Here is an 18,800-nt window from a genome sequence, read left to right as displayed (position 1 = left end):
ATATATATACTGATTTTCACTCAACTAAGTATAATGACCCAGCCGCACATTTTGAATTTTAGTATCCTATTACCTTATTTGAGACTTCCCTCGGGATCATTTAATAATTTTTGACTTGTGGGTATGGGTGATTCGGGTCCAGAAATGTTTGAGAACGTTTTGGTAGGCCTACTTGTTAACTAGAAGCCTTAAAGAGCATAGAATTGACCAAAGTTAACAATATAGAGACACGAGCTTAGATTTATAATTTGAAGGTTCCAATAGGTTTTTATGATAATTTTGAAATAAGTGTATGTCCAAATTAGGACCCGAGAGCCTTGGGTGCGATTCGGCACTATTGCACGAAAATTAGAAGTTTTAGGTACATAAGTTTGACTTGAGAGTTGAATTTGTGTTTAGGATATTTAGACTTGTTGATATGGTTTGAAGGAGACCTGAAGGGCTCGGGTAAATTTCAGCGCGTTTGGAAAAGATTTGGACTGTTGAAACATAATCTTCTGCATTTGGCATAAATTCAGGAGAGTATTTCTCTCCAGCTATGAAGAATTTGGTGATGAAGTCTTGATAAGAAGTGCGCCTTTTGAGTCTAATTTTCAGCAGTTCAAACTGTTTATTATTTGAACATTTGTACAAGGAGTTAATACCATTTTATCGAAGGATAACAATGCAATCACGGAAGAATAACTGAGGCGCGATGTACTTGATATAGCGCCGGAATTTGGGCACACTTTTGGGTGCGAGGCACTCCCTGTAGCACCCGTTCACCCGCGGTCTTCTTTAAATAGCCTCACTTTTTTATTTGGTCCATTCTACACTATTTTGAAGCTTGGAAGCTCGAATTTGATGAGTTTTGAGCTAGATTTTCATCTACTACATCGGGGTAAGTAATCCTAATTTGGATATACAATATTAAATGAATCTATCGTCAATTTTTGCCTTAGAATCAAGAGATTTAAAGGTAGAAAATAAGATTTTGAAACAAAACTTGTGAAAGAATTTTGAGGTTTTGAATACCGAAATAGACTCGAATTGAGAAACAAAATATATTTGTACTCGGGAGGTTATGGGTCACCAAGATTTAATTTTCGTCTCGAGTTTTGACCATGTGGGTTCAGATTGATTATTAAGATTTTAATAAAGATTGAATCTTTTTCTTATGAGATTGATAACTCCAATATTATTTGACCTCGTTAAGCATTATTTGGCTAGATTGTGGACGTTTGGAAGCCATAGTGAAAGAAAAATGTATTTTTGAAGGTTGAAGCTCGTTTTAGAGAAGGTAAATATCCTGGCCAACCTTGATTTAGGAAAGTTTTTTTCAAAATGACTTGTGTGCTACATGCTACGTGTTTGGGGGTGATGTATATGTTAATTATGAGTTTCAATGATGCAAAATAATATATCACATTTATTGCAGGACCACAAGGAATAAAACAAAGGAATCAAGAAGCAATACCAGTGAAGAATAGATTAAAGAAACAATCTATTCACGGGAGCTCTAAAAGCAACACAAGGAAAAGTATCAATGATTAGCGATGAAAGAGGAAGAAGTAGCGGAGATCCGGAAGAAGAATCGGTTAATGATTCTATAAATAATTGACGGAAGTTATTACTGGAAGGTTCCAAATCAAAGGAAAACGAGATCGTAAAGGTATGCACTGGAGATCATTGAAGCTAGAAATCAAGGGATCTATCCAAATCACTCAAGTAAAGAAAAGATATGTCTAGCGGATGAAAAGCTCGCCAAGACAACAAATCAAGGAAGATCAACGGAAATTTGACTTTATTCTTGGAAAGAATCAATCTATGATTCCTTTCAAGGATCAACTCCCTTGAGTTTGCAATCTCTCAAGATTCACGTCATTCAAGAGTCAAGAAGGCCTCACGAAGTGTATACATACATATGTTCCAGACTTTAAGAGAATATACTTTGAACGAACCATTATCACTCCTTTTGTTCTACTCCAAACAAGTATTGTAGTTCTTTTAGATCTGCTGTATAATTAGTGGGAGAAGAAAAAGAGGCAAACACTGGTGAGGCGTTGTATTTTTAAGAGAAAAGTGACATAGAGATCAAACTGTTGGTGTAAAGCTACATCAATCATTCTGTACTCAAGAAACTTCAATCACTGAAAGAGAACACCCTTGCAACCCAAGGGGACTGGAGTAGGATTCACATTGAATCCGAACCAGTATAAAATTCTGGTGTCTTTATTTCCTGCATTTCATTTCTGCATTACTATTATCCTGTTCTTATCTCTAGTCGACTAATTGGTAAACTAGTCAACTACTTATAATACAATTTTTAAATAGGCAATTCACCTCCCCCCCTCCTCTTGTACTTTCAATTGGTATCAGGGCTAGTCTTAACTTTTTGCTTAATAGCCTGTGAGAAAAGATTATGGCAAATCAAGTAATTGTTAGAGCACTCTTTCAAGAAGGAACATCGCAAGTTAGGCTACCATATTTCAATGGACAACAATTTTCTCACTGGAAAGTGCATATGAAAATATACGCAAAATCCTATAATGTCAAAGCATGGCGAGTTATCAAAAAGGGAAACTATGCACTACCAGCAGCAACTCAGCCACCTGTTAATCTAGAAGATATAGATGAGTACACAGACGAGCAAGTGGCAGTTGGTCAGGTCAATGCTAAAGCACGGAATTTATTCTATAATGCTTAAGTGGAGAGGAATATGAAAAAATCTCAAGTTGTGATACATCCAAAGAAATGTGGAAAACTGGAAGTTACTTATGAAGGAACCAGCAAAGTGGAAGAAACTCACATTAACATGTTGGTTCATGACTATGTACTCTTCCAGATGAAAGAAGGAGAATCCATTGAGGAAATGTTTGCAAGGTTCAGCAAAATCATTAGCGATCTAAAAGCTTTTGGTAAACCATACTCAAGCGGTGATCAAGTTCAGAAAATTCTAAGGAGCCTACCTACCATTTGGCAAGCAAAAGTAGTTGCACTCGAATCACAAGATCTAAACAAACTTTCATATGATGAGCTTCGAGGAGATCTTATAGCACTCGAGAAAACTCACCTCAAGAAAACAAACCAGGAAGAAAAGAAGAAAATAGTCGCCTTCAAAGCTACAACTAAAAGACCAAAAAATAATATTGATGACGACCCAGAAGCTCTTGAAAAAGAGATTGCCATGGTATCAAGGAAAATGGATAGTTTAATGAGAAGATACAAAAACAAAGGAAGAGGTAGGATGGCTCCTAGGCGAACCAGACAATACAATGAACAAGACAAGAATGATGGAAAATGTTATGAGTGTGGAAGATATGGGCATGTTCAAGCTGAATATCCAAATCTTAAAAGAAAGGTTTTTAGAGGATTCAATAAAAACAAATCTTTTGGAAGCTGGAGTGATGAAGATAGTTCGTAACACGAGGAAATAACAAATATATGCTTCATGACCATTTTGGAAAATGACATGAATAAATTCTCTGGCTGCTGGACCGATGAATATGCATCAGACGATGAATGCAAAGATGACAATGAAAATAGTCTCAAGGCACGAGGTGAAACAAGTGAGGTAAGATCTTATATCCGTGATAGATGTAATTAGGGGTGTTCAAAATCGAACCGAAACCGAAAACCGTACCGAAACTGAAGCTTAATGACTTATTGGTATCGGGTTAACGGTTTAACGGACGGGAAACAGATTGAACTTTTTTTATTAACGGCTTACCGGTTTGGGGGCGGATTATTCAATTTTCTTAACAGATAACCCGTTAACCCGTTAAGAATACATATATATATATATATATATATATATATATATATATATATATATATATATATATATATATATAAAATTTATATCCGTATTACTGCTCTGGACAATTGTACGAAGTGCAAAGTAAATTGTACTGATTGCGTGAAAATATTTAATTGGCCATTGAGTCTCTTTGACGCGTGTATTCTCCTAAATCCTAATCCCTTCCCCACTGGAGACCAATAGTCATTATTAAACAATTAACATTTACACTTTACACATTAGGTTCAATCTTAACCAAGTTGTGTTTTTGTTTTTTAGCGTTTGTCATCTTCTTAAACAGTAAGAAATCTGTTCAAATGATATTGTTGATGTATTCTGTTGTGCACTTCTCAATCCCTTACCATCTACTTGAATGTAGTATGAGAAGATAAAAGAAGTATTTGATATCCAATATTTGATTCTAGTAATATGGCCTCGTCGTGTAATTTAGTTGATATATATGTATGAGAAATGTTGACTATATTGTTGTCTCGGGGATGTACTCCCCAACATTGTGTTGAAGTATGTTAAGTTTCAATCAACTGAAACTAAACCGTTAACCGTCCGATAACTGCCGGATAATAGCTAAATCGATACCAATCCGCCCGATATCTTATCGGGTGTCTAGCGGATTAATACATTTAAAAACCGATAACTGATAAACCAAACCGTTAAGAGTAAATAACCGCCCAATCCGCCCGATAAGCAGCCCTAGATGTAATGAATTGCGGGATATTCTTGATCTTACTCTAAAAGAGTCTCAAAAAATGATGAATGAACTAAGGAGACTCAATAGGGAAAAGAGAGAGTGGGAACTCAAGCTTGAAGTATGTGAAATGGAAAAAGAGGTACTTCAAGATGAAGTTCAAGAATTGTAAATGCAACTTAATGGCATGCGCAAGTCCACCAGTCACAGTTCTGTCAAGTCTAACCAGGCGACTTACAAGTCAACTGGAAAAGGACCGGTTAGAATTGAGTCCACAAGTACTAACACAAGTGGTAGATCAAAAAATGGATCAACCCCTATGTGTCACTACTGTAATAAAAGTGGACATAAATATTCTTTCTGTGGATTTCGTAAATCTAATGTTTCAGGATGGATTTGGAAACCCAAAAACAATTCTAATCTTGGTAAAACTAACCAACAAGGACCCAAGCAAGCTTGGGTACCTAAAAGAAAGTGATAATTCTGTTTTGCAGGAACACCACAGGAAGAGCCGCAAAGGAAAATGGTACTTAGACAGTGTGTGTTCTAGTCACATGACAGGTGACAAAAACCTGTTCAAAGAAGTTACAAAGATAAATGGAGGAAGTGTCAAATTTGGCGATGACTTAAAAGGAAAGATAGTTGGCACTGGCACAGTTCCATTCAATAACAATTGTGATATTACTGAAGTGTATCTTGTAGATGGACTCAACTACAATCTCCTGAGTATAAGTCAGCTATGTATTCAGGGTACGAAGTTAACTTCAAGAAAATAGGCTGTGCCATTGAAGATGAGAGAGGTAAAATAATACTCCCGGGAAAAAGGTAAGGAAATGTTTCTATTCTTGATTGTTTTGAAAATCTAGATAGTCACATCTGCTTAGCATCTATATCTGATGATCCATGGTTGTGGCATAAGAAACTTGGTCATGCAAGCATGCATCTTATTGAGAAACTCTCAAAGCATGATTTAGTTATTGTCTCCCTAAACTCAACTTTTCTAGAAATCATGTATGTGATGCATGTCAAATTGGTAAACAAACCAGAAACTCCTTCAAAAACAAAAACATTGTGTCTACCACCAAGCCTTTAAAATTTCTCCATATGGATTTGTTTGGACCACCAGATATGCTAGCATAGGAGGAAAATGATATGCTTTTGTTATTGTTGATGACTACTCACGTTTAACATATGTGATTTTCTTATCTCACAAAGATGAAGCTTTGAAAAACTTTGAGATTTTCTATAAGAGAGTTGAAAGAGAAAAAGGGTACCTTATTACAACCATTCAAAGTGATCATGGAGGAGAAATTCGAAAGTAGAGCATTTGAAGACTACTGCAATGATCAAGGATATACTCACAACTTTTCAGCTCCAAGATCACCTCAACAGAATGGAGTAGTTGAGCGGAAAAATAGAACTATACAAGATATGGCCAGAACAATGATATTGGAATATTCCTTGCCAAACCACTTTCGGGCAGAAACAATAAGCATAACCTACCACATTCTCAACAGATGTCTTATAAGACCTATCTTGAAGAAGACTCCATATGAACTATGAAAAGGTAAACGGCCCAACATAGGTTATTTCCTTCCTTTTGACAGCAAGTGTTTTATCCACAACAATGGTAAGGACAATCTTGGAAAATTTGATCCAAGAAGTGATGAAAGTATTTTTTTGGGTTATTCCATAAACAATAGATCTTTTAGAAATTATAATAAACGCACTTTATCTGTATAAGAATCAGTATATGTCATATTCGATGAAAATAACACTACGGGTGAGAAAGGAATTATTGCAGGTGATGAAGATATCAGTCAAGAAACACCACAGTCAAGCAAACCTCAAAAGTCGACTGATAAGGTAGACGGTGTCACAGAATCAACTAATGAGCCTGTCAATAGTCAACCAGAATCACATATGGAGTCAACTACTCGTACGATTGCAACACGTCCAAATGAGTAGAGAAGTGAATCGGAATATCCTCAAAAGTTTATCATAGAAGATCCAAGTGAAGGAATGAAAACCAGGGGAGCTCTCAAGAAAAAGGCAAATGTAGCACTCACCTCCCAGATTGAAGCAAAGAAGGTTGGGGAAGCCCTAAAAGACTCCAGCTGGGTACAAGCAATGTAGGAAGAACTCGATCAATTTGATAAAAATCAAGTTTTGAAACTGCTGCCTAAGCCTCCAGATGCTACTGTAGTTGGAACAAAATGGGTTTTCAGAAATAAGCTCAATGAAGATGGAAAGGTTGTGAGAAACAAAGCCAGATTAGTAGCTCAAGGCTACTCACAACAGGAAAGAGTCGACTACGATGAAACCTTTGCACCAGTAGCTCGACTAGAATCCATACAGATTCTTTTTGCATACGCATCCTTCAAACGATTTAGACTTTTCATATGGATGTCAAAAGTGCCTTTTTAAATAGCTTTATTGATGAGGAGTTACATGTAAAACAACCTTCTGGTTTTGAAGACTCGAAAGTCCCTTACCATGTGTATAACAGTATAAGTTGACTAAAGCTGTGTATGGACTCAAACAAGCTCCACGAGCCTGGTACGAAAAGGCTTAGTTCATTTCTACTTGATCATGGGTTTACAAGAGGTAAAGTAGATACTACACTGTTTATCAAAAGATCATCAGAAGGTAATCTTATTATTCAAGTTTATGTTGATGATATTATCTTTTGAAGTCCTAACCCTCTTTTGTGCAAGTAATTCGCTAGTCTTATGCAAAGTGAGTTTGAAATGTGCATGATGGGAGAGCTTACGTTTTTCCTTGGACTTCAAATTGAACAATTTGAAGAAGGAACATTTGTATGCCAGACGAAATATACAAAGGAGTTGATTCAGAAGTTCGCATGAGTAGTGGTAAAGCAATTAGTACACCAATGAGCCCGTGAACAAGTCTTGACAAGGACGAAAAAGAAAACCCAGTTGACGAAACTAAATATCGTGGAATGATTGGCTCTTTGCTTTACTTTACTACCAGTCGAACATATATTATGTTTAGTATATGTAAATGTGCCTTGTTTCAGTCAGCTCCTAAGAAGTCGCATCTAACTGCAGTAAAGAGAATAATTCCTTATCTCATTGGAACTATTTCTTATGGACTATGGTATCCACGTACTAACAATTTTAAGCTGGAAGGTTTTTCAAATGCTGATCTTGCAGGTGATAAGGAAGACAGAAAAAGCACTAGCAGGACATGTCAATTACTAGGAAAGGAATTAATATCATGAAACAGTAAGAAACAAGGCTCATTTGCATTATCCACAACGGACACTGAATATATTGCCATTGGGCAATACTGTGCACACTTAGTATGGATGTCTCACCAACTAGATGACAATGAACTATTTTTTAAACCTATATGGTATGGCTATCACCCACATTTTGGAAGCCCATAACATCTCTATCTCAGAATACCCCTTTGTTTTTGTTTCTAAGTCCTACAACTTTAGAGCTTTCACAAGTATGGTATGTGTTTGCTAAGGGTTCCTGGGTGAAGAAATAGGAAGGTGAAGTCAAGAACGTTCAGCCTAATTCCAAGATCAAAGCCTCTGTTTCCCATCATAGTGTAAGTGATCCTGACCTTATGGAGAAACTGACTGCTATTTGCAACAAGTTGACCATCATCAAGGACCTTCTTGCTGCAACTCAATCCACTGTTAGGGACATCCATGCGATCTCCAAGGAGACTAGGTCCGATGTTTCAAAGATGAGGGTTAAAATTCTCGAACTTGGATAAAATACAGCCAAAGCTTTCAAGGACGTACATGACATGATTAATGGGGTGACGATTTCAGCTAATGCCAGCTTTGAACGTCTGAAGGAGGCGATTTGCAACACTCTTACTTATTTCTTACGTCGATAGTTGTGGAAGTTTCAAACAATCTCTTTTTGTTGTTTTGCTGTTTTGGACTGGATAACCAGTCGTTGGATATTTTTCTTTATTTTTTCTAAACTTTGCATGCCTATAATTTGCAAACATTTGCCTATGATGTGTCTACCTCTACTTTATTTGCCTATAATTTTTATATATGCATATCCCCTCTTTGCTGATGTCAAAAAGGAGGAGAAATAAGTTGAACTACAAGATTGCACTGCATTGCTCTGTGATCTTGACTACTGAGGTCTCTTCTATATTCCTTTTCTTTGTAAGGATCTCCTTCAAGAATTTGGCATAAGCTAGCATTTGGGAGAGCACTTCTGTGAATGGCAAATTTACATTAACCTGTTTCAGCATATCCAGAAATCTCTCAAACTGCCTGTTCGGCTTTTCTCTATATAGCTTTTAGGGAAAAGGTAGAGCAGGCATGTGCTTGATCTCTTCATTAGATTCCTCCCTTCTCGAAGTTTCCTCCTTCTTTTTCTCAGCTCCCTTCTTGCATTAAATTCTTCTTCTTATAAATGTCATTCTTCAACTGCTCCCCACTTTCTTTTTCAGGTACCACCTCTTTTTAGATTGGAGTGGGATCTTTCAACACTTGACCACTTCTCAAGGTCACATCATTCACCGTTTCCTTGGGATTTCTCTCAGTATCAGCTGGCAAAGTACCTGGAATACTCTCCGACAATATAGTTACAATCTATCCAACCTGTCTCACCAAGTTTCGAAAACCTGTACCAAGCTCATTGATGGCTCCTCCATAAGCGTCTAGCCTCTCATATGTCTTGACTATGAAAGCCTTCATTAGATCTTCTAGACGAGGCTGATTGGACTGTTGAGGCTGAAACTGCTACCTCTGCTGATTTTGGAAGACTGGAGCTCCATGTCCCTAGGGTCTGGGGTTGTTTTGTTTCCATGCATTCGCGGTACCTCCAGATGAACTCCATGAAAAACTGGGGTTTCTCTGACCCATTGCATTAAAGTTGTTATTTCCCACAACATTCACTTCCTCAGTTGAGGCTTGACACTCATGAGTAGGGTGTCCTCTTCCACATATATCACAAGCTGCATGAGGTTCACTCTGCATTGTAGCTAAGGTCATCTTCCGTATTTCTCTAGCCATAACATCAAGCTGTACCTGCATAGATGTGTTAGCATCAACCTGGTGAACACAGGTCGGTCTTATTCTTTCAGCACTCTCAAAGGGCCATTGATTTGCATCTTCAGACAACTCATCAATAATTGTAACTATCTCCTCTGGAATCTTCTTCATCAACGGGCCTGTAGCTGCATTGCTCAATGTTCTACGTGAGGCCGGTGTCAATCCATCCCAAAAGTCCTGGAGTTGCATGCAGAGTTCAATTCCACTATGTTGACACTTTCTGACTATCTCCTTAAACTTGTACCATTCTTCAAAAACAGTTTCATTATCTTTCTGGCAGAAGTTATGGATTTCTCTTCTAAACTTGCCTGTTTTAGCTGAGGAGAAATATTTATCAAGAAATTTTCTGGTCATATCCTTCCATGTTCTAATTGATCCCTGGGGCAAGCTTCGAAGCTACTGCTTTGCATCATGTTTGAGTGTGGAATGCTCTTAAGTAAACTACATCTTGTGACACACCATTTTATTGAAAGGTGTTCATAATTTCCTCGAAGTCCATTAGATAGTTGTTTGGATCTTCATTCATCTTTCCTTTGAAGACATATGTGATCATCTGTTCCTGCAGGAACTGCTGCTAAAGGAGATTCAACAGGCTCAACATTGTGATCAGTTGTACATGTAGGCTCAGCAGTCTCATCAGGAGCTTTAGCAGAAGCATCAATTGGAGACTTAAGTGTGAACTGATCACTTGGTGATGGTGCATTCACATCAGCTGTAGGCTGATCACCTGCACCAATTAATCGTGATCCATTCAACACTTCCCCTGAATTAGAAGAATGCACATCTGAGCTTGAGGTATCTTGCAACCTGGAGAAAAACTCATAGAAGGTAGCAATGTGAGTAGAATCACTTGAACTGTCTAGTGGTGCATCTGTTTGCACATAAGGCAATGTGTTCTCATCAAAGACCACATGTCTTGAGACAAACACTCTCCTGGTAGGTGGGTGGTAGCACCTATAGCCTTTGTGAAGGCTACTTTATCCAATAAACACACAATGATAGGTGTTTGGGCAGAATTTTGTTTTTCCTTTCAAGTAAGGAAAACACCTGCATCCAAAGGCCTTTAGACTATTATAATTCGGATGCTCTCCAAAGAGCTTAAAGAATGGAGTTACCATTTGTAACACTGATGAATGCATTCTGTTAATTATGAATACAACTGTCAAGAAGGCTTCTACCCAAAGAAACTGTGGCAACTTTGCATGAAACAACAAAGTCACCCCAGTTTCTACTATATGACTGTGTTTCCTCTCAGAGACTCCATTCTGCTCTGGTGTGTGAGGTCATGATATATGTCCAACAATACCACAATTATCTAGATGTTCAACAAATGCAATATTATTAAATTCACCACCTCCATCATACTGAAAAATCTTAAAAGTCTTTGTGAATTGTTTCTCTACCCATCTTTTGAAACTTAACAAAAATATCATAGAATTCAGACTTCCTTCTTAGTGGATAGAACCAGGTATATCTTGTACAGTCATCAACAAACACTACATAGTATTTCATGTGTTGAGATGATTCAACATGTGCTAGACCCAAATATCACAGTGAATTTTAAGCAAAGGTTCTTTTTCAATCTTATTCCTCAATTCAAATGGAAGCTTACATCCTTTTCCTAACTGACAACTAACACAAACAATAGAGAGTTTATTCTAGTACTTGACATCAATACACTTGTTACTACTAAGAATCTCTAAAGACTTTAAGCTAGGGTGGCCTAATCTAGCATGCCAAATACTGTCTGTATTCTTACACTCCTTTTATGCAGAAAAAGCATAAAATTTATTGTCCTCCAGTGCATATAGATCATTCTTCTTAGATCCCTTAGCCAGAAGTCTACCTGAGCTATTGTCCTTTACAACAAAATCAGATTCATCAAACTCAAGTATACAAGAATTGTCCTTAGCAAGCTTACTAAGTGACAATATTTTTTTTAATCTTAGGAACAACAAGGATTTCCTTTACTTTAAGTCAAGATTTTGTTGTATTGCCAATATGTATGAAGTCAAGTTTAGAGCCATCCCCAACTATTATCTTATCAGAACCATTATAAGGTTGAAGGTTTGAAAGATTACCTGTTGAATTGGTTATGTGACTGCTTGCACCAAAGTCAACATGCATAGCTTCATCTTCAGCCTATGTATTCTGTAGATTAACAGCAGAAAAGGCATGTGGCAGATCCTCTGTAGCCTAGTAGGAATAGTCCCACATGTAGAAGCATTTTAAGGCTCTGTGGTTGTTTCTTCCACATATTTGGCAATTTTCCTTGCCCTTTTGTTGACTTGAATTTGCAGTGTTCTGAGTAGCTTGATTAATCTGATTGCTACCTTGTCCTGCAGGTCTGAAACCTCTTCCTCTTGAGGAGAAGTTTGAGTTTCCTCTTCTATTAGAGTAACGTCCACGACCTCTCCCTCTTTGAGCAGCAAAGGCCGTATTGTAGCCTTGTTGAGCCACTTCTTCTTCATCTTCTCATGTCAAATCCTGTAAGAGCGTTAACAAACTGGTTCAGGGTAGGATATGGAGCCTTTCCCAGCATGACAGTCCTAAAGGTTTTGTACTTTGGACCAAGCCTCTAGTAAAGTTGATCACTTTGTTGTCTTCATCAACAGGCTTGTGTATGGCCGAAAGACCATCACATATGCCTTTGAACTTCTTCAAATATTCATCAAGCCTTTTGGTTCCTAGCTTGATGTTCTGCAGCTGTTGCTTAAGTTGAAATTCCTTATCCTTGGTTGCCTGCAGGTATGCTTCCTCCAGGCATTCCCATATTTCTTTGGCAGTTGAACATCCCACAATGAGATACATGCTTTCCTCAGTCATTGTAGCAGAGATCCAACTCCTCAAGAGCACATCTTTTTCCTCCCAGTCACCGTTGTCATCGCCTTTGTCGACAGCCTTGTCAGCACCAGCAAAAGTAGATGAACTACTTGTGTCTGGCTTACTTTCCTTGATCAGGTTTGTCACCTTCAGTACCTGAATCAACTGGAGTATTTGTGTCCTCCAGATTAAATAGTTCGATGGTTTCAACTTAACTGGACATGAGGCAATCAGATGGTGCAGGGAAGTAGGTGATAGACACAAGGAGGTTGAGGGTGTTGTTATGGCCATGTTTGATCGTGTTTCTGATGTGGGCAGCATAGCTTCAGTAAGCTCTGATACCATGTAGAAAATCACAAGATTGAGAAGGAAATGTATAGAAGAATTGTGTGTTTTCTTCTATATTACTGATTTTATACAAGTCAAAAAACAACTAAAAACTAGGCTAAGTATGCCAAGTGATAGCTTCTACAAAATGACTTAGAGTTCTACTACTTGTATGACTATTACATTGAGTTAAATACAAACTCTACGATGCAATCTAACTCTCCTTATCTCGTTCAAGCTTATCCTTATCATGATCAACTTCTTCAACACATATCCCCTTTATATGTGGATTGATGCATTGCTATATGCTTTTGATCGTGATATTTGATAAAACAAGTTTATTATCTTCTTATTTGATTGTGTACCTTATTATTTATATTCGCTATTTTAGTTATTTTTGTGTTATTGTATATGCATATGAATTGTACAGGTTATGAGAAGTGAGTATTTTTTGTCAAAATCTCGCTACTACTTCATAAGGGTTAGACTTGATACTAACTGAGTACTAGCGGGATCTAGGACATAGCGTTGGATTGCTTGGAAACTTCGTGGCGAGCTGCCTTGCTTGAATTCGTAGCTTTTAGAGTCACTTTCTCTCTCATCTATTTCTGTCCTTTATTTCAGACAGTTATGCATTTTGACACAATTGTACTTCTCCATCTTTAGTCGCTCCTGACTTGTCTTACCAGTTCTTGGGGATTGTAGCATTAATTTCTGCATTATATCATGTTCGTCATTGTTTATCTATGGTTGCTCTTAGACTTCACTATTATTCTTGTCTACATATAGTATAATTGTGGTGTTAGTTGATTGGATCACCTAGCTGATGATATTAGGTGTCATCACGGCCTTGATGGAATTTGGACGGTGACACCAAGACGTCACCTTAATTTGTGATTATCATGGTTAAATTTTTTAATTTAGTGTAAATATTTAATTGTGCATGACTGGTTCTAAAGGCCCTTTTTCACTTAAAAGTATGATATATAGGATACACGTGATGCTTTTGTCATATTCGGTATTTTAATTTGTATTTACGTGATATAATAGAACTTTGTAGAAGAAAAATTCCTTATTCCACTAGGTTGTTGCTTCAAAGGATCCTCAGGTTTATTCGTTGCGTACTAAGAAGATCAACTAAAATCTAAGGAGTAGATCAACTAAAATCTCAAGAAAGATCCTTGATATCTTGTGGGTTCATTTCGAAATGACCCTATTGGGATGGTGCTTACATTTTTTTTTAACCAAAATAAAAGTTTTTTTTTTTTTTTTGGTTTCCCACCCAGTGTCCGGTACCCGCATTGGAGCCCGATTATATCCGGATTCGCGCCGCGTAGGGCCCCTTTCTGGGGGAAGCGCTCCCTACCAAAGATTTTTTCATACCCAGGGCTCGAACCCGAGACCTCTGGTTAAGGGAAGAGCAGTCCCATCCACTGCACCACATCCTTTGGTGGTACCAAAATAAAAGTTAAGTTCAAAATCACGAGACGAAATGGGTTCAAACATCAGCAAATGCAAGATTACGAAATAATTTCTTTTTATTTGTCCAAGTTTCGATGGACAAATTTACAAAATTATCTGATACTTATGTCGCAAGCTAGCAGGACACTATGGTTAGCAAAAAAAATGAGAATAACCAAATCCCACTACTAACTAAAAGCATCTTAATTTACGGACTTCTCTCTCTCAATAGATAAATAATTCATTAACACAATTCGAAATGGTACTTCTCTAAGTAAACAAGTAACAGGTTAGTCGACATTAAGAACGTCAAACATTTATTAGATATTATAAAGAAAAATCTATATTACTTGTATTCTTCGATATTTATTTAACTATTATCCCATATATTTTGTTTTAGGAATATATAACTATTAGCTCTTTATGTTTGATTGGGCACTAGAGAGTGTGGCATATGATGATCATATAAGGTAGAAGATAACATTCTGTTAATACTTTTTAGTATTGAACATCGGCCACATCTTAGTTAAAACAAGTAATATATTATAAGGGGAAAAAAACTCTTTTAGGATTATCTGGTAGAGATGATAGAAAACGGGGCCATGCAAGGGGTTTCACGCGTAATGATTTAACTAGGTGAATAATCAGCAATATTAATATTAATTAATTGGTTGGATAATCATTACTAATAAACTTATAACCAAAGGCATATAAGGGGATTTTGATGATCTTCTCTTTTTTGAAAGCTCTATTAAAAATTTTACACTTTGGATGTATTTGGTTTAGGGAGAAAATTACCTATAATTGTAGCAAATGTTTTCTTCAACGAAAATATTTTTTTTTTCAAAATTGTGAAATGATGAAAGTCATTTTTCTTTAACGATATCTCAACGCATGCTCCTTATGATCTCTTACTTTAACCAGCATTCAGACATCATCTTTTTAATACTTAAAAATATAACCAAAACACAATCCTCATACCTTATCCTTCGCCATGTACAATCATCATATCTCATTACGAAAAATGATTCAGAAAATGATTACCAACGTAATATTTAATACAAAAACATTTCCATGAAATACAGTTTCTCCACACCAAAAAAACACCCTTAGACTATGCTCATTTTGTTTTAAAGAATCATTAAACAAATTATCCCGCCGTTATAGCTTATTATAATCAATTCTTGGTAATGCTAAATCCTTGTAAGTGTATTCAAGTATAAGGAAAATAAAAAGATCGTATAGTTAAAACAAATAAAAACGAGGTATTAAGAAATTTAAAATAAAGATAAAAAAAACGCCGTTATTGCTCACTTAAAATTACTTATTTTCTTTGTTTAATATTCTTTAATTAGTAAAAGCTACAGTAATACAGGTCAATACAAATTCAGGAAATTTGAATCATAATTTCTCACCTTTTGTAGCTTTTGTATCTTTTTTTTCTTGCCGAGAATTTTTCTATCTTGTCAACGTCATAAAAAAATGAAAGGTGACACAATTCATAGAATCTTATATGATGATCTCCAATTTTTGTTCTAATTAATAGGTGTCAACTATTTAACAATAGTGTCAATATGCTGCCTAACTGATTTGATAGCATTTTCCAAAAAACTTTCAATTGTTTCTAATCTTAAGCAACATGATATGACATGTTAGTCTCATGCCTATCAATTTTCTTCCCTTTTTTTTTTACTATTTCATTTTCCATTATTTATTTACTCTAAGTATCAATATATATTTTCGGTTTCCATTTCTTTGCATCTTAGAATAATCATGTGATTTAAAGTACAAAGTGAAAGTACAAGAGGGGGTGAATTGCGGACTATTAGAAAATAGTTGACTAATTGTAAATTTAGTTGACTAGGTTTTGCGCAGTAAGCAGGTAAAGCAGAGATAAAATGAACGAATTGAAAACTAAACAAGACACAACAGTTTTTATACTGGTTCGGTATGGGTGTGGTACTTACATCTAGTTCCCTTGGGTCACAAGAGTTCTCTTAGATCTTGATAAAGAATTACAACAGTGATGGTTTTAGTTCGTTCACCAAGGATGATCAACAGTAATTTCTGGATTTTGACACAACTCTCTTTTGTGTTATAACTCTTTCTATCTTTTGTGACACTTGAATACAGTTTGTGTGCTAAGAACTAGAGATACTTAGAAAACAGTGTTTGTAGTTGCGTAAGTCTTCTTTATGAACTAAGCAGACTTCTTATAGGAGAGTTTGAGAGCCATTGCAATTTGTCATTGAGGCACGGAAAAGTCTAAGAGATTTGACCCAAGGGGTGTGATCACGCCCAACTATGCCTTATAAAAAGGACTAACCGGTCGCTGCAAATATATTCCGGTTCAAGTCCGGAGTCGAATCCCACAGGGAACTAACCTATTTACTACAACTTTCAACACTGCTAATGATAAGCTCAAACAATTCCCGGATGCAAGATTTTTAATGGATAATGAGTAGAATTTAGTTAACTAAGGAAAAATGACAATAAAACTAGCAATAATCAAGAATAGCGTTGAATTCAATGGTAAAATGGTCTAGGTTTATTGCTTTCCCCAATTGTCGATTTAATTCCTGACACGTTAGCTATAATCTCGCCGTAACACTCTATAAGAAATATGAGTTCTAGGCTACCGCAATTATCTCTCGATCAATTACGATAATTTACTGGAAGCATTCTCTCGAACTACTCTAGTTAACAATTTATGCAACTCGGAATTATCCCACCAAAGCTTCGTTATCTCTAACCCTGCTTTTAAATTCAAGTAATTAATCTCTTAACTTACCCGAAAGTGGTATTGTTCAACAACAATCTAACCAAGTGTTCTTTCTCAAGCAACACAAGATAACTAGACACGATTAATCAAGGGCCTTTTCAATTAATCACAAGACAACACGTAGTTGAACAATCATAGAGTAAAAACGGCTCAATTATATCAAAACAGAGTCAAGATTTCATCCAACAATTGGTTCCATCAACCCTAGATGACGGGTTTAGCTACTCATACTAATAGATGAAAATTCACTATAGAAAGTCATAATCAACAATGGAATTAAAAAGAAGAAGATGAAAACTCTAAGGAAATTCTCTGTCTTTCTCCTGTGTTCTTGCCTTCAAAATCTCTCTAAAAACAGCTCCCTTCTCTTCTGGGCGAATTAGGCTTCATATAGGTTTAGGTTAGTCGCCTTAGAAATTACATAATTGACCCTGGGTTATTGGCTTCCGTCGTCCGCGGCCGTGGATTAGACCGCGGATCTGACCGCAGATTTCGCCCAGTATTTTGCCTCGCGGTTTGATGATAGGCTATAATTGCGTATTTTAGTCGTTTATTACACTCTAATTTACTGCACTTTAATTGAGTTTGAGCTTTAACCGCTAGTGTTTTGCATTAACTGTGTGTTTTATGCCTTATAGGAGTGATTCCGAGCTATATAGATGTTATGGAATGAATTCAAGTAATTTGGAGCTTTGAAGTCTGAGTAAAAGTCCAAGGAATTAAGCCGGGATTGTGTCAAGGGTCAACTTTGATAGTTAAGAACAAACGAAGACTAGAGTAGGCATATTGCGCACTGTCTAGTAAAATAGACATAAGTCTTTGCTCAGAATTCCATTTGGACTATATAATATGTGGTTGGAAAGCTAACTCAAAGGGATACAACTTTCATGTTTTATGTTTTCCCAAATTCCAAATGGAACAGGGTGAAGAATGCAGTCGAAACCGCAATCGTGGACCTGGTCGCGGACTGAGGTAGTGCACTTGTTAATATGCGCGGCCACTAGCGCGGTCACTAGCGCGCCCGCGCTAGTCCAGGCCTGGAAACTTGTCCTTTTTCACATTGGAGAAGGTATAATTATTTGTTCCCAACCCTACTTGGTATATATACATGGAAAAACGGTATTTTGAGGAGGTTGGACATATTTTTGACACAGATTCGACCTACGGAGGCAGAGACACAATAGGAGCAAGGCGGGGAATTCTTCTACGAGTTTTCCTTCCTCTTCCTATTTTTCATTATTGGTTATGACTTTTAGTATTGTAGTTTTACATACTATTATGAATAGCTAATTTGTTATCTAGGATTTTGATGGAACCTTTTGAAGGATAAATTCTTGTTATGTTTTTATATAATTGAGCCGTAGTATTTTCTCTATTTGTTCAACTATATTATTCTTGTGGTTGATTGAAGGGCCCTCAATTAGCTATGCCTATTTAGTATGTATTACTCGGGAGAGAGTGCATATTTAGGTAGTTGTTGAACAACATCACTCCCGACGTATGTGAGGAATCAATAACCAAGGGTTTAAAGGTGGGATTAGGGATAACGAAACCTTGGGTGCGATCTAAGTGAGCTGTAATTAAAGTCAGCTAGTGTAACTCGGGAGAGTATGTCTACTAAATTTTAGTAATTACTTGGGAGAGAATTGCAACACGCAGAGCGCTCATGATCGGTAGAGAATACTTAGGCGAAATTATAGAAGATATAGCGGGAAGGGTTCCGACAATTGGGAAAATCATAACTCTAGACCTCCTTAATCTTTTCTCCAACCTGTAGTATCTTTAGTGTTAATTTATTATTTTAATTTGTTAGTTAGTTAGTTAAACACAAGAATCTTAATATCTATAAGTTAGGAATTGTTCAAGC

Source organism: Nicotiana attenuata, chromosome 3 (genome assembly GCF_001879085.1).
Source record: "Nicotiana attenuata strain UT chromosome 3, NIATTr2, whole genome shotgun sequence".
Taxonomy (NCBI): domain Eukaryota; kingdom Viridiplantae; phylum Streptophyta; class Magnoliopsida; order Solanales; family Solanaceae; genus Nicotiana; species Nicotiana attenuata.
Note: the sequence above shows the minus strand (reverse complement) of the source record.